This window comes from Orcinus orca, chromosome 2 (assembly GCF_937001465.1).
Source record: "Orcinus orca chromosome 2, mOrcOrc1.1, whole genome shotgun sequence".
In the NCBI taxonomy this organism is placed as follows: Eukaryota; Metazoa; Chordata; class Mammalia; order Artiodactyla; family Delphinidae; genus Orcinus; species Orcinus orca.
In genome coordinates this window covers 143,930,335-143,952,866 of record NC_064560.1, presented here as the reverse complement: position 1 = coordinate 143,952,866, position 22,532 = coordinate 143,930,335, and the positions used below count along the sequence as shown (strand labels likewise).

At 38.8% G+C, this 22,532-nt stretch overlaps 1 protein-coding gene across 2 annotated transcripts in view; it reads right to left on the bottom strand.

Moving 5' to 3' along the window:
* The window catches only part of LRFN5 (leucine rich repeat and fibronectin type III domain containing 5), a 256,240-nt gene extending 234,579 nt beyond the window's left edge, over positions 1 to 21,661 (bottom strand). For both annotated transcript variants that reach the window (XM_033428422.2, XM_004270004.3), the window contains exon 1: positions 19,633 to 21,661. The gene's annotated coding sequence lies outside the window, so the exon portion shown is untranslated. The remainder of the gene's footprint in view (positions 1 to 19,632) is intronic.
* Between the last annotated feature and the right edge of the window lie 871 nt (positions 21,662 to 22,532).

Genomic DNA, 22,532 nt, shown 5'->3' with positions numbered 1-22,532 from the left:
TAGTATAGATAGATGGTCAGATAGATCAATATAAAAATAGCTATGTCTTTGACCATGTTGTCTACTTCTTTATCATCACTTTTGCATTATAAATGTACTGCATTATAAATTTATTTTATTTCATTTATAAAAATTAGAATTTCATGAAGTCAATGAAAATGATGTTGAATAACCACTAGAATCAAAAGCATAGCTCCTGAAAATGATCTGGCAGAATGAAACCACGTGATAAATGAAAAAATATCTGCAAGATGCTTCAAAATAAATTGGTTTACTTACCGAAAAAATTAAGAAAGGCCCTTGGGAAAATTATTTTTTTAAAGCCTTAGTTTGTGTGTGTGTGTACTTTTCTTCTGTTTTTATTTTCCTCGGTTTTTTTTATCCCCAAAATTAACCTCCTGGGAGGGGGCAAGGGGAGTGATTGCTAATGAGTATGGATTTTCTTTTGAAGGAGATGAAAAATTTCTAGAATTAGATAATAACAATGGTTGCACAACCTATGATTAACTAAAAATCACTAAACTGTACACTTTAAAAAGGTGACATATATATGGTATGTGAATTATATGTCAATAAAAAAGTGGAAAATAAATTATTAAAAAATTAACATCCTTGGAGTTCTGCTGTGAAAGGTAACTGTGAAGTAAAAACTATTCTTTTCTGCTCTTGATCAATATTGTTTGAAAACGTGCAGAGGAATGATAAGATTTGAGTGTTTCTTTTGCTCTAGGAATATGCATAGTTATAAATATACTTTTGTTAAATATGAGATAAAATAATTTTCAAAAGGTTAGCTTCATTCTTCTGTACAAAATCCAAATAAAACTTTTATCTCTGTTAATGTGGAATTTAGTGGCACTTTTAATTTCCATTATCAATATTCTAGACTGGTCTCCTAGCAGGACCTCCTGTCTCCTTTAGTTTTGTTTTGTTTATTTGCTTAATAAAATGGAAGCAACTTAAATGTACATCAACAGATGTATAAAGAACATGTGAGATATATATACAATGGAATATTACTCAGCCATAAAAAAGAATGAAATAATGCCATTGGTTGCAACATGGATGGACCTAGAGATTATTATACTAAATGAAGTAAGCCAGACAGAGAAAGATAAATATCATATGGTATCACTTATGTGGAATCTAGAGGAAAATGATACAAATGAACTTATTTACAAAACAGAAATAGACCCACAGACATAGAAAACAAACTTATGGTTAGCAAAGGGGAAGGAGGGGAGAGATAAGTTAGGAGGACAGGATTAACATATACACACTACTACGTATAAATAGATAACCAACAAGGACCTACTGCATAGCACAGGGAGCTATACTCAATATTTTATAATAACCTATAATGGAAAATAATCAGAAAAATATATATATACTGCAAAAAATATATATATATATTTATAAAGAATATATATAACTGAATCACTGATATTATAAATCAATGATACTGAAATTTAAAATAAATAAATTGGAATAAATTAGAAAACAGTTTATTTTCAAACTACATTAAGATTATAGAAAAAAATTTTTTTTTAAATTTAATGATGCAATCATTCATCTACATGACAAACACTGCACTGGAGTCTGATGCAAACAAGCACCAAACACTCAAAATTTCTATCTCCAGGAACATGAAGCTATAGACTTAAATAGAGCCCAGACTGAAATTCCTTTAGGGTGGAAGTCAAAGTTTCCTACTATTTTAGGTTAAATTAAATGTCTAGGTTTTATAGATACTTTCTTCCCAAAACTGTAATAATATAAGGCAGAGCTGAAACACTGAAGGAACTGAATGTTTTTGGCATTTCATACTGTTAGTGAGATTCCCACTAAGAACCATACATTGAGTTTGTTTTACACAGTGTAATCAACATTCTAGATAAGCTGGGTTGCTAAATTTCTGAAATTCATTAATAGAAAATAAATTTGTAATATCATTGATGTTTTGACATATAAACATTCAATAGTATAAGTTTAGCATATAGTGGCATTTCATCATTTATAAATATTCATTTTTAATTTTATTTGATCTGTAATAGTAATGGCTATTAAAACTTTATATTTAAGCTTGTAATTATTATAAGTCATTAAGTGTATGTGATAAAAAGTTTCAAACACCATAAAAGGATAATATTGAAAATCACCCAGGGGGAACCACCACCTACTTTTTGTGTATATGTATCATTCCAAGAATGTTAATTCATAAATATGCATTTATGTGTATCTGCACATGTGAATGTATATTTTAGATACATACACATCTACATATGTGTATGTACATTTTAAACATACATACATCTGCATGTATGTATGCATATTTTACATATATACATCTGCATATGTGTATGTCTATTTTTACATACGTACAAAGAGGATAACATTATAGTCACCATAACTTCCACTCTTATGTAGCCATATATTTTGGACAGCTTTCTTTATCAACATATATAGATCTATTTCATTTAGTTAAAGAGCAGCAAATATTCTGTCAAGAAACCTGCTTACTATTGATAAATACTTAGGTTATATAGTATTTTGTAAAATATATTTTTGCTATTATAATTCATATTGCAATTAACTTTCTTATATATTTCCTGTATAACTATATCTATGAGACAAATTTCAAGGCCATACCTTGATCCTGTTTAACATTTAACAATGTGGGAGTACACTACAGAGTACTCTATAGCAAAAAGCAGTCTGTACTATTCTCTCTGGTTCATTAATGCATCTCTAAATATCCATCACTTAATCATGATGAAGATTACAAAGCAATTTGTATCTTAGAAAAATATGAATGAAAATGCTAGCAAGAAATAAATCCTTAGAGTTGATTCATTAACAATTAAACTGGCAACTGATTAACCTGTAATTAAGATATTTTGTCTGCAATTAGTCAATTTTTTTTTTTTTTTTTTTTTTTTTTTTTTTGCGGTATGTGGGCCTCTCACTGTTGTGGCCTCTCCCGTTGCGGAGCACAGGCTCCGGACGCGCAGGCTCAGCGGCCATGGCTCACGGGCCCAGCCGCTCCGAGGCATGTGGGATCTTCCCGGACCGGGGCACGAACCCGTGTCCCCTGCATCGGCAGGCACACTCTCAACCACTGCGCCACCAGGGAAGCCCAACTAGTCAATTTTTAAAGAACTAAGACAAAGAAATGGGGAAAAAAAATCAGTAGGGGCATTCTTTATTGATTCAATCAAAAGAACAAAAAAAAAATGGAATGAAAAAACTACAAGTCTTTTTTTTTCTGTGTGTGAACTGTGAGAGAACTGTTTCTGCTTTGTTGTTGTACTTGTTCCTTTCGTTAGACTCCTCACACCAATTAAGGTTCCCAGCAGTGATGTAGAGTAACAGTATTTCATAATTTAACCACTGCTTAATCAAAATGTCCCTTTTAGTCTGTCACTGGTTACACTTCAAAAAGCTCAGGGTTACCTCAATTAAAAGTGACTCTTTAAAGCACTTTGCAGATTTGGTGCAGTAACATACAATGAGTGCTCTACTTGGATTGAAAAAGACAGGGAAGACAGTACTATTTTTAACTCTCTTGCTATATTCTATTTTTGCTGATAACCTTCCAGCTCAATGTTTTTCCCCTCTGTAGAATCACCTGAAGAGACTGCAAATGATATGATGTTACATTACAGTATATCCTCCTTGTTCACTATTATGAACAATCTATTGTCAATTTTAATTAAATAATAGCAACGATACTTCCACAAAAAGACTAATTACAGGAAACCTAACCAGTCATTCAAATTTCAATCCACATTGATTAAAGTGCAATGTCTTGGACTATACTTAAAAGACTAAATATTCTAAAGTATGTGTAGGTAGTAAAATATATGGATTATGTGCTACCCATTGTGAAGTAAGGGACAGAAGTTACTTCAAACTCTGGATAGCTGAAGCTCGAGGTATTTGACATCAAAATGCCTTATATATAGTTGCCAGGAAACATTTCCTTCTTGGTAATTCAGGAACTTATTGTTGCATATGTAATTGATTAAACTAGTTACATTACACTAGAAGAAACAGGAACATTGGCTAGCCACACTGCATTTTCTTCAGAGGTTGCCACCAGCTTCCTTCCAATGAAGAATGCAGAATTATCATTTCACTATAATTAATTTTAGAGTATTCTGACCAAAAGTTGACTGTGAAAGGAATGATTCCATCGCCACTATGTTGAAGTAAGCTAAAATGAAGGTAACTATCCAAATTTTAAAGAATGGATGATACCTTAAGGAGCCTGCCCAGTGCAATTAAAATATAATAGAAATATGGGTAGAGATTGCCTATAGTTATCAATTCAGGCTAAACAGTCAGGGCTACATTTTTTTAAATTTCTTCATGGGTTTTATAACAAAGACACTGAAAATTGATTATTAAAACCACTTAATAGAGGGTGCACACAACAGTAACTCTCTTACGTTTTGTGCTCCCTACAAAACACAAGTGTGTTTGATTACTTTTCCGATGTGCCATTTAATAGGAACTCAAACACACAGAAATTTTTCAAAATCCCACCGGCATTATTTTTGTCTGTTTTATTCCTCAAATGGAAGTTTCATTTAATGAATGGTCCTGTGGGAATTGTGATGAGCCTTTGGGGTGGCGGGGAGGCTGAACTTTAACAGCTGAGCTGCTCTGATGCTAAAGCAAAAGCTCTCAAACTGACCCAGGTCACCCCATGCCAGGGCTTTATTACTTGCTTCCTTCAACTGAAATCACACTGGAAAGTCAATACAAAATGATGGTCTATCCCAGTTACAACAGTTCATTATTATCACCTATAACCTTAAAATTAAATTATAGTAGAGAGTTAAAAAGGAAGTGGGAGAGACAGTACTATCAAGAAGAGAGTATGGCTTCAAAAAATGGTTAAATCATAATGAAGAATGCTACCCTTCAGAAGGCTGAAAGACAGATTATGAAAACGAATGCAAAAGCTTCAACAATTATTCAGCATTTGTACAATAGCTGTTTTACAAAGAGAAAAAGAAGCTACCTGAGACTTTATTTTAATTATATTTAAATTCATTCATTATCATTTTCTCTTTTATAATTTTATTAAACTTTATTTCAAAATTGAATAAAATATTATTTTTCCAAAACCATTTAGCTTCGAAATTATTTACAATCTTCTTTAAAGTGCGATAATTACAAATAGTACAATATACAGCATGCTTATTAATGAAGACTTAGAATTTGATAAAAATAAATAAGCTTATGTGGATACGTGTGTGTGAGTGTATACTCAAATAGCCACTTACTGTTCTATTATAGTAAGATGAAGCTTGTCTTATTCAAATAATGTGTTATTTAACCTCTCAATGATACAGATGCAATTTTTCTTTGTAGGTAAATTCTATTAGACCCACTCATTTCAAAGATTTTCACAGTAAGTCTGTGGCTTTACAACTTTAAATTCCCCCAAAATAACAAAACTTGCTAAGAAATCTTAAAGCAGTGAAGGGGAGTAGAATATGCCACCCCAAAATATGCCTCTTTGGCATAAAAGTTTATTCTTGGTTTATTATTTTAAGAAACGGCAGACATAGGAAAAGCTCTGAATACCTAGAAGTTACCCTTTAGTAAGAGACATTTTACATTTAGGAAGAAAATATCCACCTGTAAGAGTGTCTCCCTCTCTGTACCAGGAAGGAAGAGGAGGGTGACTAAATCTCTAAAAATTTATCAGTGGAGAAGGTGCCAACTTAGATCTACATAACAACCATATCCTTGTTTACTGTGCTTTGCCTGATAATCTCCCATAACTGGCCTCCCTCCCTCCAAAATCTTTTGTTTTTAGCTGAAGATGGTCTTTGAGGTGACGGCTTGGGCCATTTAGGGGAGTTACTCATTTTTCCTGGGTATTGTCCATGTATATAGGACGTATACATGTTATTAAATTTCTGTTTGTTTTTATCCTGTTAATCTTTTTATTTATTACAGGGCGGTCTCAGCCACGAACTTAGAAGAGCAGAGGAAAAACTACTTCTTCCCCTATAGCATGAAACACTGATTATCAAAGCCAAATATTAAAATTTCTCTAAAGCTGTATGGGCTTTTGAATTTCACATGGAAGACAGGAGAGGGGCTTTCCATGGAAAATAATTCTGAAAGAAAGGAAAGGAGGGAAGCATGGAAGAAGGAAGGGAATATAGGAGGAAGGAAGAAGTAAATGAAACAAGCAGTGATCTGACTCCTTCTAACCAAGTTCCAAGTTCAGAGATGTTAACAGGATGCAAGTCAAACAACCAGGGTTGAAAACAACCAGTTAAAGGACCTTATTCAGATTGTCAGGAAGCAATTCCTCTTCCTTCCTCCTTCCCACCCTTTCTCCTTGCTCTTCTCCCTTATCTACCCCTGACTTCCCTCCCTCTTTCTTGTCCTGCTCCTTCTACCTTTGAACTTCAACTTCATAGTGTGATGATATGAAGCTAAGTTAATCCACCCTTCCAAATCTGAGAAGGGATTAATAGAGAGAAAATAGAGCCGAAAGTGGGATCCACGTTTTTCAGCTATTTTAATCCTGAATCAAGCTATACCTGAAGATAACCCTGCTTAAGGCTATTGGTTGTATGAACCAAGAAGTTCCTTAGATGCTTGAGCCAGTGTGGGTTGGGTTTTCCACTTGCAGCTAAATGAGTTCCAAGTGACACAACCCTGTTTTCCAGCCTTAACTTAAGGTGCTGAAACCAAAAATCTTATGCTGAAGAATGCTGATGAAACAGCCTGAACTCTAACAAGCTTTGGATCCTCCTATCACTCTGTTTGTCTCACTCTTTCACCTGCAGGTCTCTCCTCCTTGGATTGCTATATAATCAACACATGATTTCAACTTACAGTGGCAAATCATGTCTTCAAATTGTTACTGACAGTACTAATTCAGCAAGAATGAGTACTAACTCCATTTACACACAGCTCACATGGACTCTCTCTCCATCCAAGAAGCACAGATTCCCACAAAACCTATTACCCCATCAAGGAAAATTTTGTACTATGTGCTTTGAATCAGTTTGAAAGAGTTGATACTTCTCATTCCCTGTATAGACTGTATTTTGTAGAGGGAATATGTGGACAGACAAGATAGGGAAAATCTTAAGAATGACATTACATTTTTTTCAAGGGCTGCTTTTTTTAATATTTCAAAAATAGTGATTTTTTCTTTTTCATAACATTAAAGTGTAAATAACAATTTACAGGAAATGACTATAAAAATGAAACTAATTTCTTCCCATTATTTTAGAAAAATAGATTTTTGTGCTATAGAGCCACATTCCAAAACAAATATTTATTAATAAATGTACATATCAATTTTCAAACAACACCTCCTGAGTGCACATTTTGTACCAAGCATGATTTCACTGAAATTCTCTATTTTCCTCAAATATTGCCTAGAATCTGCTTCTTTTTTGAATATACTTTAGAGATAATTATTTTTTCCATGTTATCAATTGTAATGCTATAGACATCACCTCAAATTGAATAAACTATTTCTCCAACATCACTGGAAAAATTTGGTCACCAATTACACATATGGATTTCTCCATTTATTTTGATCCCAATAAAACAAGAAGTGCTACAGTCATATAGTCATATGGCTACTTAGATAAATATTTCAATTTTCAATTAATAAAAATATATTTGAAGAAGTACTAGAACTATTAAAGAGGCTACCATGAGTTTAAAAATTTCTCAGCACAAATTAGTCTAAACAACCACAAAATCAAGTTTCCTAATCAGGAAAATAAAAAGAAAGTTACTAATTTTCTCCTGAATTCATTGAACATGTCCTTAATAAGAAAAGCAGATAGGCCACAAAGCCAGTGTTACACACACAGGCCCCGTACAAGATACTTTATCTAACTTTTGGGTTTGTAATTTTATATATTTTTCTCCTCACAAGCTCCCCCAAATTGTATAATTTTAAAACTCTAAACAACTTGCATTGGTTGTGCCTATTAGATAAGTGGTAAAATAATTATCTTCAGTTTTCCTAATCATGTTCTAAAAGCCATACATCATTTGAGATGTTTCTCTTAAAATATTATTCCAGCTAGTTTAACAATACTTATTCTAGATCTATATGAAAGTTTGCTTTTTTGTTAATATTTTTTTAAAAAAACTTCTGCTTTCAAATGGGAAGCAAAGTATTGCCTGATATTATCTTAGAAGATTCCTTCAATTTGGGACCTCAACAAAGTAAAGTAGAAAGATGTTTGCAAGCTGACAATCTACTCAAACCAAATATTACACTCTGATATATAAAATACAAGGACATATATTTTGCTAGTGCTGTTTGAGCATTCCATCATCTGCCAGTTAATGTGTGAAGTGCTGGGAATGCATTATTCCTCACAGTAGGCCGTGGGAGGTCAACATTCGCCCCATTTACAGATGAGGAAATTGATACTACCATGCTAAAAAATTCAACTTTAATGTATATTGCAACAAGTAGCAAATAGAATAGGTACTTGATTATTTTAGAATTCACAAGCAGAAATTTCAAATGATTAGCACAACATATATTACCTATCTTATATTAAACTTTAAAATCACAGTAAGATACAGGAGAAAGAAAATGTAAATAAAATATTTCATATTCCACACATTCCAGGGAGACTTTCAAATCCATAACAAAACATCTTTGTAGAAAATACTGAGGTGAATGTGATACGCATTCTCATGCACCCCCCCAATAAATGTATCTCTTTTACCAAAAGTAAAAACATTGAATTTGACTTTATTCTTTTTGTAATTATGTCTTTTTTGCAAATAAATAGTAATCAGAAAGCTAGAAAACCATTATAATTGCACTGCCCCATGGCCTATACTCTGCACCTTATTATATCTATAACAGTATATCAAATTCCTGTAGAGTAATTTGATACATAAATGAGAACATTATTAAATAAAATGAGGTGTATATGAAGTTCCAGAATAAAGTAATTGTGCAATCTAGATTTAATTTACAGAAGAAATGAATAGTAAATATGAATCACTAAAACATAATTAGAAGGTAAAATGAAATCTTGGAGAAATAACAAAATGTCACTCTGAACCAAACCAAGCCCAAAGGTAACTTGAAGAAACAAAGACAAATTCTCCCTCGTGCTTTAGGTGACTAGCATGATCCCTAGCGTAAGAGGACAACCTTTTCATGGAAGCTTCTCTAAGGCAGGTGATAAGTGGCTATAATAGAAAACAGGCAAATCAAAATTAATTTTCACATACATTCATCCATCTTAGGAAAAATCAATCTGATGAAACTTGAGGCATTTGAGGAATCAGCCAATACTTCCAACGGCTTAAGAAAAAAATATACTTTTCTTCAAAAATCCATGAATCCAGGGCTTCCCTGGTGGCACAGTGGTTGAGAGTCCGCCTGCCGATGCAGGGGACACGGGTTCATGCCTCGGTCCGGGAGGATCCCACGTGCCGCGGAGCGGCTGGGCCCTTGAGCCACGGCCGCTGAGCCTGCGCATCCGGAGCCTGTGCTCCGCAACGGGAGAGGCCACAACAGTGAGAGGCCCGCGTACCGAAAAAAAAAAAAAAAAGGGGGGGGGGGGAAACCCATGAATCCAGAGAGGGAGGGGCAGCATGCCTGAATATAGTAGATATTTAACAAATATTTGTTGAAAGAATTAAAAAAAAAGGAGGCAGGGTTGTTTTCCAAAATAGGCATGGTGGCTGGCTATGTCCCATCACCCAAGGCAGGCGGGTGGGAGGCGGGTGGTAGTTGTCTCAGTTATCTTTTCCAACCATCAACTGGAGCAGGTTCTTCTGCTACTCTCACCTGTGATCACTCATGATGTTACTATAATTACTTGGAAGCTTAATTGTATCTGGATGGTGTAAGATGGCCTCATTAGTATGTCTTGCCATTGGTGCTAGAGATCACTTGGGCCATTTACCTACAGCAGGGGTTCCCAGGCTTCTTCGCATGATATTAACATTTCTCCAGAAGGTTAAGAGTGAAGGATACATGGTCTCTAGAGGATTTGGCTTGGAAGTTACACCATATTACTTCTGCCACAACTATTGTTCAAAGCAAGTTGCAAGGCCAATCCAGATTCAAGGGGAAGGTAAACAGACATCTACTCTCAGTCGGAAGACCTGCAATGGATTTGTGGTTATTCTGAATTCATCAAGGGAGGTAAGAACGTAAATCGCAGATGGGAACAGACCACAGGGCTTTCTCTAGAAATGGTCCATTCTGCCAACAGATACACCAAGAATTAAGTATCAGATTTTGGCTAATGTCAGGCCCCTCTGTCACTGAAATAATGCACAGAAATTTGGATACAAGGTGAAGAAATGAATTTGTTATTTGACTTTTTTCTGACCCCATCCCAAAGGGAGGGGGTATCTGGGGCTAAAGCCTGAAGCACTCATTAAGTATTGCAACAGCAGCCTGCACACAGAGGCAAGTGGAATGTAAAGCACAATTAGACACATGCAAAAGTTTTAATGATAAACAGAGTGATCTCCAAGTTCCATCCAGTCCTAACATTTCACAGAATTTTCTGATTTTTCTATACTAGGAAAAGCACTAAAGGGAACAATTTTTTATTAATTACCTAGATGTACCAGGCAGTTTATAATGGCTTGCAAGTCCCTTTTGCAGATGGGAATTGGGAATTGAGTAAATCACCCAAAATCACACAGTCTTGTTTAGCAAAAAATAATAATAATTATTATTATTATATACTTATATTCCAGACTCAGGACCAAACATTCCCTTCTCAATGCAAACAGCTAGAGAATCCCCTAATGGATAACCATAAAGTCTTTCAAAAACCTCCAGATATGAAACATGGCAATTCATAGAGTACAATAAAGGGAAAAGAAATTGAGAATAAGATGCATATTCAGAAGATAGCCAGCATCCTTGAAAGAGGTTAAAAACACATTTATATAATAATAAACAAAAAACAGCTTTAAGAGGAGAAAAGGGAAATCTACATATAGCAAATATAGCATCTTCTTTAGAATCAGAAATATTTGTATTTGAATTCTAGCCCTATTGTCTGTTAGTCATATAATCACAGACAAGGAAACTGTCCTCAGCCTCAGACTTGCTCCTCTATAAATGTATACAATCATGCCTAAGCTGAAGGTTATTTCATGGATTAGAAGAAAGTAAAAACCAACAGTGTATGCAAAGGACATTCTCAGAAAGTGATGATGACGATGATGATCCTGTTCACCATCATCATCATCATCTAATCATATATTATGCAAGATACATTAGCATCTTTCAGTGCTTTCCACATAGTACATGGAGACATTAGCATCTTTCAGTGCTTTCCACATAGTACATGCAGGAAAACTCATGTGCTTTCCTCAATAGAGAGGATCTTAGAATTTTAGTCATCCTCAGACTCTATTTTACAAAAACAGCTAATAATCTTACCACTCTGTCAATAAATTTCCAATCAGTCCGTTAAAAAGGAAAACAGACCCACTGAAAAAAGATGTTAGCTATATGAGAACAAAGAAAAAAATGTTTTTAATCATACACAGAAGATAAAGGGAAGGAAAAGAAGTTGGGGAAAATTTAATATCAGTATAAGCTGCCTTAAACATGTCATGGGCTGGTCCCCAAGGGCTTTCTGCAATCACCAACATATACAATGAAGACATGAAGTCATTAAGAAAAGGTTAACTATATTCAGAATTAGTGTGTTAATTTTAATAACTATCAGCATTTCCATTAAAAGTAAACATCTAAAAAAAGCATTTCTAAATATGATGCCTCAAAAGAATAACATTCAAGACCATGGAGAATGGTCAAGAAGGAGAAGACTCATTCTACAAGGATACCAGATAAAGGGAGTTTGACTATTTCCTTTTGTATTCAAATAATTTTCCCTTTGTTGGAAATTAGGAGGTGACCTCATATGAAGGCTGGGGAAACTACTAGGAGCCTAAACATGGACTTTATTCAATAATGGAGGAGGTAACACAAATTAAGTTAGTAAATATACTAGAAATCAACATCATCTAGGTTTAAGGGTAAGTTAAGAGTCAGAGATATGAGAATACCATCAAGACTGACTCGGGCCTAGGGCTACCTCACTAAAAGAATATGTGTTCCTCACTCGAGATTTCAGCTTCCCAGAGTGGTATCTATGCCATTTGGGCTTTTGTGTCTCAAAGGAGAAATGGCTAGCAGAGTATCAAAGCATGAATTAAATAATGAAGAAATATTTGGTAAACGGATCAAAGAACGGGCCTTGAATCATTCTTGTCTAAATCACAGAGCCAACCCATAAAGTTAGGGCGAGGTGAAAATCCACCTTGTCTTACTCCATTCCATTGTTTCTCGTATATATTATGAACACCAACACTGAAATTTATATTACTTGTCTCAATATTTAGTGGAGAAGATTTAATTAATTTGAGCACTAGGAGCAAATCATGTGATGTGAATGTTGAAAGTGTGGTCTCAGGCATCTTTACTAGTGCCTAGACTCAGAATGGCAAATACTTTAAATCTTGTGACAAAACTTGAATTGACAAGTCGTAGCATCTTAGAGATACATGTTCAAGACTTGTCCAGGCTCAAAAGGGAAGAAGTCATTGATCAAACAGTAATATCTGACAGGAGTGCTAGATGGAGGATTACTGCATGTACCTGGCTTTCTCCAGTGTCAAGAGTAAGGAAACAATGGCCCTGCTCAACTCTACGCTAGTAGACCCACAGGGCTTGTTGGTGCTGGTAACATAATTCAATAAGAAGCAAGAAAAAAAATTGGAGCCTATCTCAAAGAGGGTAATGATGAAGATTTATGATAGCTAAAATTTACTGAGTGTAAAAGGTAAAAGGCTTGAAATCATGACACGTAGAAAACTGTCCCAAACCTGTTTAGGTCAAGTTATGTTTAATCATAAGCAGAGCAATTGTCGGTTAGGGATCTTGAGTAACTGAATTTAAATATTTGAGGTACTGTTACTGGGAATTAGACTTATTGTGTGTCTCTCCTCCCATATTAAAATTAATCAGAAGCCACAGGATACCAGATTTTGGGTTCAATCCCAAAAAGGAATTTTATGATAAGATTATACAAATTGGAATAATCTACTTTATATGGAGTAATTTTGGGAATCACTGAAGGTATCCAAGCTGAGTCAAGATGACCACATGGCAGGAATGCTTTCCAAAAAATTTAAGATTGAATGGATGTCAGAATAACTCAGAAGTTGCATAATGCCAAACTCATCAGGGGTTAAAATGAATTTAAATTTGAATGTCTTGGGTAAATCAGGCACTCTCCAGTATAACAGAGATCCTACAGCCTACAATTTCTTAAAGCCAGCCAGATTTCCTGCTTTACATCTTCTGCTTGATCTCTGAGCACACTGGACTGCACGACCCCTGGTTTGGGTGACCTTTAGCATTCCCTGGAATCCTGAGCATCTATGGCCCCAAGAATAGGCTTTGAAGTCATTCAATTACCACTTCTTTTAGTTTTCTCCTTTACCCTCATGATAGCTAATGATGAGATGATAATGATGATGGTGATGATGATGATGACTACAGCTAAGTGTCTTTTATTATTAGCTTCATTTAGAAGTGAGGACACTAAGACTCAGGTTATAAGACTCGCTCAAGGTTATACAGGTCTGAGACACAGGTATATGAAATCCCAAAGTTCATGCTTCTAACCACTGTGCAATACCATTGTCCACAAAACACAGTTATGATTTCCTGATTTCCTCTGTCTTCCCTACTACAAAGCATAAAATATCAAAACAGAATTTTAAAATATCAGTTATTTTCAAGCTATACACTTGTTTATATCTTTCATGTTACTAAGAAAATAAGTTTCTTGAGGTCAGCATCCAATGTCTAGTTACATGTTGACAAAGTGCCTGACATTTGAAGAGTCAATACAAGGCAAATATCCTACACAATTACTATAAATAACCCCAAATTTTCAATTTAAAGGTAGGCATATTTCTGTTAAGTGAGGCATTTCAAATTAAAATATATGTGAATACTAGTGATATATTAGTGAATATTAGTGATATAATGATAACTCTATCCATGTAGAATAAAGCATATGTCCTGAGTACTCAATTCAGTGTTCAATGTTTCCCTATAAAGTATATGCATTTTAACGCTGCTATACAAATGCTTTAGCACTAATAAGACAAGTGCACATAAATCACTTGGTAACCTAACTTTTACACCATGGGAAAAAATAACAAAAAGAGCTAATTATTGAGAAAATACCACAGCCTTTACTTCCAAAGAAGGTACAAGAAAGTTAGTTTTCATGGTTACAGAGTTGATATGTTTCCACTAGTAAATCACTTTAATGCAAACATAACTTTGGAAGTGATACCACTAAGATTCATGATTACTTCAAGACAGGAAATGAGAAGTCAACATGGGTGACAGAATCTGGAGAGCAACTAATATATGTCCTTTAGGTCTCTTTAGCAACTCCTTAAAAGAGCTACAAAGGGCAAAGTGAAAATACAGTAATGTAAACAGCACTGTTTTGGCTTCTAACTCTTGATTAAGTGTACTAGTTCTAATTGAGTATCTATTGAACTAATTGGCATTTTCTTTTGTTCTTTTTCTAAGAATTCAGAAACACTCTCAGAGCTGGTGAAAGGATCCTACAACTTTATTCCTGTATCTTGTTACTTTTCTGGAGAGTTTTTTTTGTTACAAAATCTAAAATAGATTCACCATTCAGTGGTAATTCTTAATTGTTCTTCATAAGGATTATAATAACACCGATTTCAAAATATTTCATTGGAAGCTTTTTAAAAAGCAATAAATTACATATATGCTCCTACAAAGAAAAGAAGAAAAGCATGAGGTTTACAATTAGACAGATTTTATTAAAAGATATATTTTCTAAGAGCACTTAAATTGGTCAATTGGCATTTTCCTCCCAATGTGACCAAGTTTGTAACTAAATAAACATAGGCTATCAAAGCCAATTTCCGAGAAACCTTACGGATGTAGTTTGTAGTTTAAATAAAAAACCCTTTTCATGTGACTTACTTGTTATCAGTAAAGTGACAGAGCATTTATATAACCATGTAATTCCTTTGTAATTTTCTATCACTTGTTAACCATCTTCATAATTAGTATTAAATTATGTCATAGATCAGTAAAAAGCATTCTGTCAGAATAGAATCTATCAGAACACTAAGATGGAAAAGCTTAAAAAACAGCACTATATCTGAATTAAATTCTTTATTTTTTCTAGCTCTTGTTATACTTACATAAAACAGGAGTTTTCATAATAACATATAATTTATGTTGATAGAGCATAATAAAAATGGTACACCTCTAACCAGAATAGCTTCAATACTTATAAACATAATACTTCTTAATTTCACAATGAGCACACCATGTAATGGACAAATTATACCGCCTTAGATTTTAAATAGTCCTCAATGATTGAAGGATGCCACAGGAATAAAAATGTGGGCTGTAGAAATATAATAAGTAGTCTCACTCTCAAGGTTTATTGAACAAGGCAGAGCTATGCACATGTGTGTCAGTGGAATGATTTAGCAAAATTACCAGTTAGTCATGTATCCTACAGGGTCACAAACACATCTATTAAAAGGCCTGAATTTATATCTTTACTCTTCAATGAAACATAAAACTCAGAACCATTTATACTATACACAAAACTCTGAAAGTAATGCCAGTATATTACATTTCTGAGTAAACAGAAAATAAAATTCACTGGAATGAGTCAGTAGATTAGCCAGTTAAGCCATCAGAAACTTTCAAGTAGCTTTCTTCTTCCAACCTTAAAATTGGCAAAAATACTTAGCAATCTTATTTATAGTAAATTTTCCTTAAAATAACTGGATATGATATAGAACTATGTTATGATATAGATATATCTATATATAGATAGATATAGATATATCATATATAGTTATGATATAGATATATAATAACTAAGTTATGATATAGAACTATGATGTAGTAGTTTTATGTAGAGGCAGGAACACTGTTAGAAATCTGCAGGCATTTCATCCCAACCACATATCAACACAGCAATAGTATCAGCAGAAAGCAAGATCCTAATTTCACCAGCTAGAAAACTCAGCAAAACTAAGAAGTCTAAAGTGCTTCAAGAAGCAAGAGGAAACAGAACACTGGTTTAAATGCACAAAAGGGAACTTATGGTCATTCATAAAAAGATAAAAGGCAGTTATAACATATGATGGTCATTTAAACACCAGTGCCATAATCAGACACTGCTTTAATACCAGGAATACACTGAATGACAGACGAGATAAAAATACTGGAAGAGGGGATAAGGGTGGGGCAATCTTGCCTCAAGTTACCACAGCTCTTGCTACATACTCTTATGGAAAAGGAAAGAAAATCACCTCTGGCTGGTATCAATCAGAGATATATTTGATGAACCCCTCCCAAAACACATAAGCACAAGAATCTCATTTCAAAACTCAGGTGTGTGTGTATGTATGTATGTGTGTGTGTTCATATATACATCACATGTTTGAGGGAGGAAAAGAGGTATGCGAAGCACAGAAGACTGGTGTTGCTCAAGGTCATTCTCCTCTTGAAAAGAGAAAGTGAAAAAATGACAAAAAGGAATGGTCTCAAGGACAGGAGCTAAATGACAACTCCTTTCCGCCTGCCTATATGCTCACATCTGTGTCCATGGGTATCCTAGCTTTCCTATTGTTCTGCCCCTCTTGTTAGTGACCACAAGAGAGCTGACAAGGAAGGAAAGTTTTTCTAGGAAATTTTCTATCAATACCTGATAGTCTTGACCTATTAGTGAGTCAAGCCAGCTCTAAGTACAACGCTGACCAAGGGCAGTGGACTCAGATCCTCAAACTGGTTTGCACCTCTCTGTCTCTCCAGACAAGAGAGAAGAGAAGGGAGGCAGAAGGCTCCATTTTTTAAGGAACTTCTATACATGAAACTCTATGCTAGGGGGACTATCTGGTTTTGACATTTCACCTACCTCCAGTCTGCACCAATGAATGGCATTTTTAAACATGAATCACACCACAATCTATGTTTAGGCATCTGATCACTCAACATCCAGTTAATACATTTGTTTCAACCTTCGCAGAGGATGAGGGCACAAGGACAAGACTTAACCTGCAAAGGACTGAATCCTTAATGAGAAAAGGCCAGGGTGAAATGAAATGAGGGACATGGAGAAAACACAAAATTTTCCCAAGTACTAATATTCTCCACCAGTATCCCATCCTTCTTGGGCACCCTCTAAACAGGGATGGCTTATTTGCTAACAAATATTATGAGTATGCTATAAGTTTCTGTTGTAATAATATTCTGAAGAAATCTGGGGGACAAAAAGGTATCTCTGTCAGATTTTTAGTATACACAAATCAATTTTCTGACTATGATTTTCTGAGCAATAGGAGAAATACAAATAAATTCACTAAAAGAGAAAAAGGAAATGATGAAAGAAAAGAAAAATCCTTACCTAATTCCTCTCAAATTCAGTTATTTTTAGTCTTTATGTATGCAGGCAGTACCCTTTTCTTTCTGAGTCTTCAGAAAGTAGAGGGGGGACCTGCTTTTCTGTTAAAGTCGAGTTATACTCCCTATTCTTTCTTGGCTCTCCCTAGAGCTCAAAGTTACAGAGCAAATCTGTCTAAAGAGTGGCCTTCAACTCCTTCGTGTTTATTGGAGTTGGGGTGCGGGTAGGTAGCAGTCTTTCCAGTGGTATTTCAACTGGAGGTAAAACAGGAGTAGAAATGACCTGATTAAATCCAGGAGAGCAAGAGGGGAGAGAAGAGAGGAACAAATGGAGGCCTAGGAAAAGCACACTTCGTTTCAGGTTTTGAATCCTGAGAAATCATGCAGTATGTGAATATCAAGGCATTTTTGCAGCCAGCCAGCTTTCCTTCTATGTACTTGAATATTCATTTACCAAGAAGGGAGATGGGGCTGCAGGCGCAAGGAAATCGGGCAGGACCTCACTGCCCACCCCCACCCCCACCCCCCCACGTGTGTCTCTCCACTTCCTCCGTCTCAAATCCAGGCAGCCACCTCTGCCATGATGCGCCCGCTGTCTGCCAGGGGGCCCGCTGAGCTCTCCCGCCCGGCCCCAAGAAAGTGTCAACGCGGGCCTGGCAGCTGCAGTGGCGGAGCCCAGCCCCCAAGCCCGCTGCAAACACGGCCTTGTAGCACCACCAGCCTGCGAGGGCTGAAGCAGCAGCCGAGCCCAATCTCCAGAGTAGTCGGGGACATCAAGGCGCAGGGACAGCGACAGCAGCTAGCTAGCGACCGGCTTGTAGTCCGCAAATACCATCATACGGATATCTATTTTAAAAATGCAGCGGGCGGAGGAAAAGCAGGCAGCGCCCCTCCACTTTCCAAGCGGCTTCAGCAAAGAGAAACCCGCGGAGCAGTCCCAGTCACTGCTTCCAGGAGCAGGGCACCGTGCGCTCGGCTGAGCCAAACCCTTGGTTGAGTGCAGCGAGCAGGCAGCTCCCAAAGGCGGGAGACAAACGAGCATTCCCTAGCTGAATTATTCAGACCGCCTTCACTGTCTAATAAAACATTGATGAGACTACTTTGGAAGTGCTTTATTTTCTTAATCCTAATGCCCTCGAGAAGGGAGAGAAATTTTCTGTAGGGGACGCAGAGGTGATGGGATAGAAAATGAGAGAAATAAGGTGCGAAGGTAAGAGGCTTTGGAAGTTCACTAAATTTGTTCTGCCTCAGCCGGCTGTGGGAATCTCCATTTTTAACATATCAGACCCAATATGTTAATTAGGCAGTCGCAAATCCACCCTACTCCTTGTAAATCAAGGCACTGGCAAGAATTTTCAAAATACACATTATACAGAGACAAACCAAAAAAAAAAAAAAAAGCAGAACAAAATAAAAACAAACCACGCGCGTACAAGCCCCTCTCCACAAGCGAGACAATGCAGCTGGGGACTGAGGTTGTGGTTTTAGCAGCGCTCCTCTAGATATGGATCTATTTTGCTACATAAAAGCAACCCTGGCAGTTAAACACCGTATCTCAACACATACACCCGTGGCAATGAATTCCCTTCCACTCAAAGCAAGTTCCAAGAAAACTCTATTTCGAATTAAAGTCTCCAGATGCATAATTTACAACTACTAAAGGATCTGGCAAGCTCGTCGACAATCAGGAAAACAACCTGGCACCAGAGGAAGAGAAGGGTCAAAGTGATCCCTGCCTGAAACGATGGGTGGAAACCAAACACCCTCTCACACTCCACAATCTGGGGAGGGTTGGATACCAAATGGTCCGTGGCAACCATAGCCTGAAGAAAACACGGGACTTTAATCTCTGGCATCTTCAGACAGGTTCAACACGCCTAGCTTCCAAAAACATCACTTAGGGTGGAGCGTATCCATATTTTCTTAGCTTTCACTACTAGATTAAATGCTCAGGTATAGATTTATATTCCACCTACTAGAAATTATATTACATCACAGAGCGCCCTTGAATATCCAGCCCTTCTTAATGATTTTCAAAACATTAATAAGTAAAGTAGCCTGCAATGCAGATAAGACACTAGAAATAAGATCAGAGGGAAACTGGGTGAGGCGGGAAGTCGTTTGCTTGTTACCTGGTGCCTCTAGAGGAAAGACGGGCGTAGGAAGACTTTCTGCCCGCAGGTACAATCCCGGCAAGGTGTTTCCAGGTGGCTTTCACAGTCGTACGTGGGTCTCGCTCGTCACTTCGCTGCCCTTTGCCATAGCTCAGCACCCGCATCCTAGGGAGTCCGAGAGGCGGCTCCTGCCACTGCCGCCGTTGCCCGCAGGTCGCGCTGGGCGGGGGATCCGCGGCGATCGCCCCATGAAACCCGCGTTTCTGCACCCAGGAATCGGGCAGAGGTAGGGCGGCCGCGCACGCACACACAGAAACACACTCAAACACACACACACACTCGCAGACAGGCGCGCGCGCACTCGCATTCACACTTGCACACACACACACACACACAGTACAGCACGGGGAAGGAAAAGCAAGGAGGTGACTGGTCCTTCTCACGATCGGCTTCGATGCCCACAGGACCACGGGCAGCAAAGAGAGTGGTCTAGCATAGCGGTTCTATCACGTTTCCTTCAAGTTCTCCTCCAACCCAAATCCACGTAATTCAAGAGCTGGTGACATTTTGGTGGGGAGGCAAAAGAGCCAGGAACCAGCAAGGAAGAGTCGAAGAGTCGGGGATTTTGTTAAGCAGTTTGAAAGGCAATTCTTTTTACCTTGATTGTGCAGAAACCAGCTCGACAGGCTGAACTTTTGGCTTCAAATTATGTCGACCGAAACGTAAATATCCTTCGGGCCAAGACAGGAAGGTCTAGATGCACAGAAACAAGACGGCTGCAAGAGCCTCTGGTGACCTTGTGATGTACCTGTAAGCAGGTTAATACTGGCGCTTTCCAAGCCTCTGGGTAAAGCGATCCACACACAAGGGTCCAAAGCTGAGCAGCCCTTCCGAATCCAGACTGGAAAATGGGTCTGGGCGTCCTCCGCGCTCTGCGAGAAGCCAGGCATCGAGGGGGACCGCCGAGTTAACACATTTGCTTCTGGGCAGTTGTACAAAAGACAGTCAAATGCATCAGATAAGCGCGCGCACACATACACACACGCCCTCACGCACGCTACTAAGCTGGAGAGAGCTTACAAAAAAATAGATGCCAAGATGACTTCAAAAGGTAGAAACGATCCAGAATCTTTCCGGAAAAATGGAAGGGCCAGCAGGAAGGTTACAGACATCTTCCCAGGTCTTTCATTCTTCCTCTCTCTTATGAGTGTTGTGCGTGCGTGTTTGTATTTCCAGAAGGTTTCCTTGGTCTGCCCCACCCCCGTCCAGTTGCGTTTTTTTTCTCCTGATATAAACCGCCCGTGCAAAATGGATTATATGGGTGGTTTGTGCTCACAACCTAGAGCTCCACAACCTCTAGAATCCTAAGAGAGCAGCCAGCTGCAAGCCATTGCCATCCTTGAGGGAAGAACAAAAAACAGGCGCAAACACACGCACCCCCGCGCGCACGCACACAGAGCCCTTAGTTCGGACCGCTCTGCACACCGCGGCAGTCTTCCTACGCGCCACTGCACAGTGCCCCGCCCGCTGCCCGCGGCTTCCGGGCGAGTCCGCGGCTCAGGCGAGAGACTGGCGGCCCGACTCCCGCGCTGTGGTTGTGGCCCGGGCGGGCCCGGCTTCCGGGCTTCCCGAGCCGGCGTGTTTGGACGACTGCAGCCGCCGGGCCGGGAGGAACTGCGCCCCGCGCTGCAGCATGGAGGCGGTGGCGGCGGCGGGGCGCGCGGCGGTGAGCCCGACCCTCGCCGCAGTGACAGGAGCTGCCGCGCCGCCGAGACTCCGGGAGTCAGGCGAGACCCTCGCCGGGGCCGCCACGCCTCCCTCCGCGCCTCGGAGCCTGGCGAGTTCCGGGCTGATTTACCCAGGGCTGGAGTAAAGGGCCAGCCAGGCGCCGGCAAATCCCGGGGCAGGCGAGGCGCGGGGGCGGTGCAGGCAGGGGGAGGGGAGAAAGCAGAAAATCTGGAGCATGAAGGCGAACTTTAGGGGCGTCCCCAGTCTCTTGCGACGGGGGGACTTGCTGACCGCCCACTGCCCCACGGTTACGGGGTAAAGGAGTATCACCGGGTCAGGCTGTGACTGCTTATGGCACAGGGAAAAGTCATTAGCTATAACCCGCCAGGAATATCTGAGATGGAGGACTGCTGACCTAGGGGTCTCAGTCGCCTGCGACTGGTTTCCACCGTCCCCTTAGTAGTAGGTGGTAGTTTACTTACTAATCGATGGGCGCAAAAGCTGAAAAGAATATTATATTTGAGAATCAACTCAGTTGAGCATCAGACATTACCAGTACTGCAGTTGGTCACATATTAGTATGTCAAGGGCAGAAAGTAAACCCAATAGTCGTCACAAGCCAGACCAGGCCACTAACGTTACTGGGACAGGGAACAGGTCTGAAGCAGGAAAGAGAAGAGGGATGGGGAGAAAGCAAGACAGGGCCCCGCCGGCGGAGGTCGACTTTTCTCGCCACAAATCCTAGAATTACTCTCCTCGACCCTACCCTCCCTCCAGCCCGGAAAAAGTCTTTCTCCTGGGAACCGCGAGTGAAATCAGCTGTTCCTATCTCCTGAGCCTGGAAATCCTGTCACTTCTCTTTAACCGGTTCACCAGCACTTGGTCTTCGGCCCCAGCGAGGAACTCCCTCTCAGCTCGGATCTCTGCTGGCCCCGAAACCAGTCTGAACCCAAAGAGAATGTAAGAGTTGGGAGTTGCCGAAGGAAGCTGGCTAATGAGGGCCTCTTCCAGGCCTACTTGTCAAAGCCACGTGCCAGTGGCCTCCTAGGATAGGGCGTTCTCGAATTTGGCTACCAATAGAGCTCTCCCAGGCTTCAGCGTTGCCCTGCGGGTGCCCAGACGCGCTCACACCCGAACACACCCACGGGCTCTCCCAAGCGCGTACACGTGCACCCACGCGTAGGCAGGAC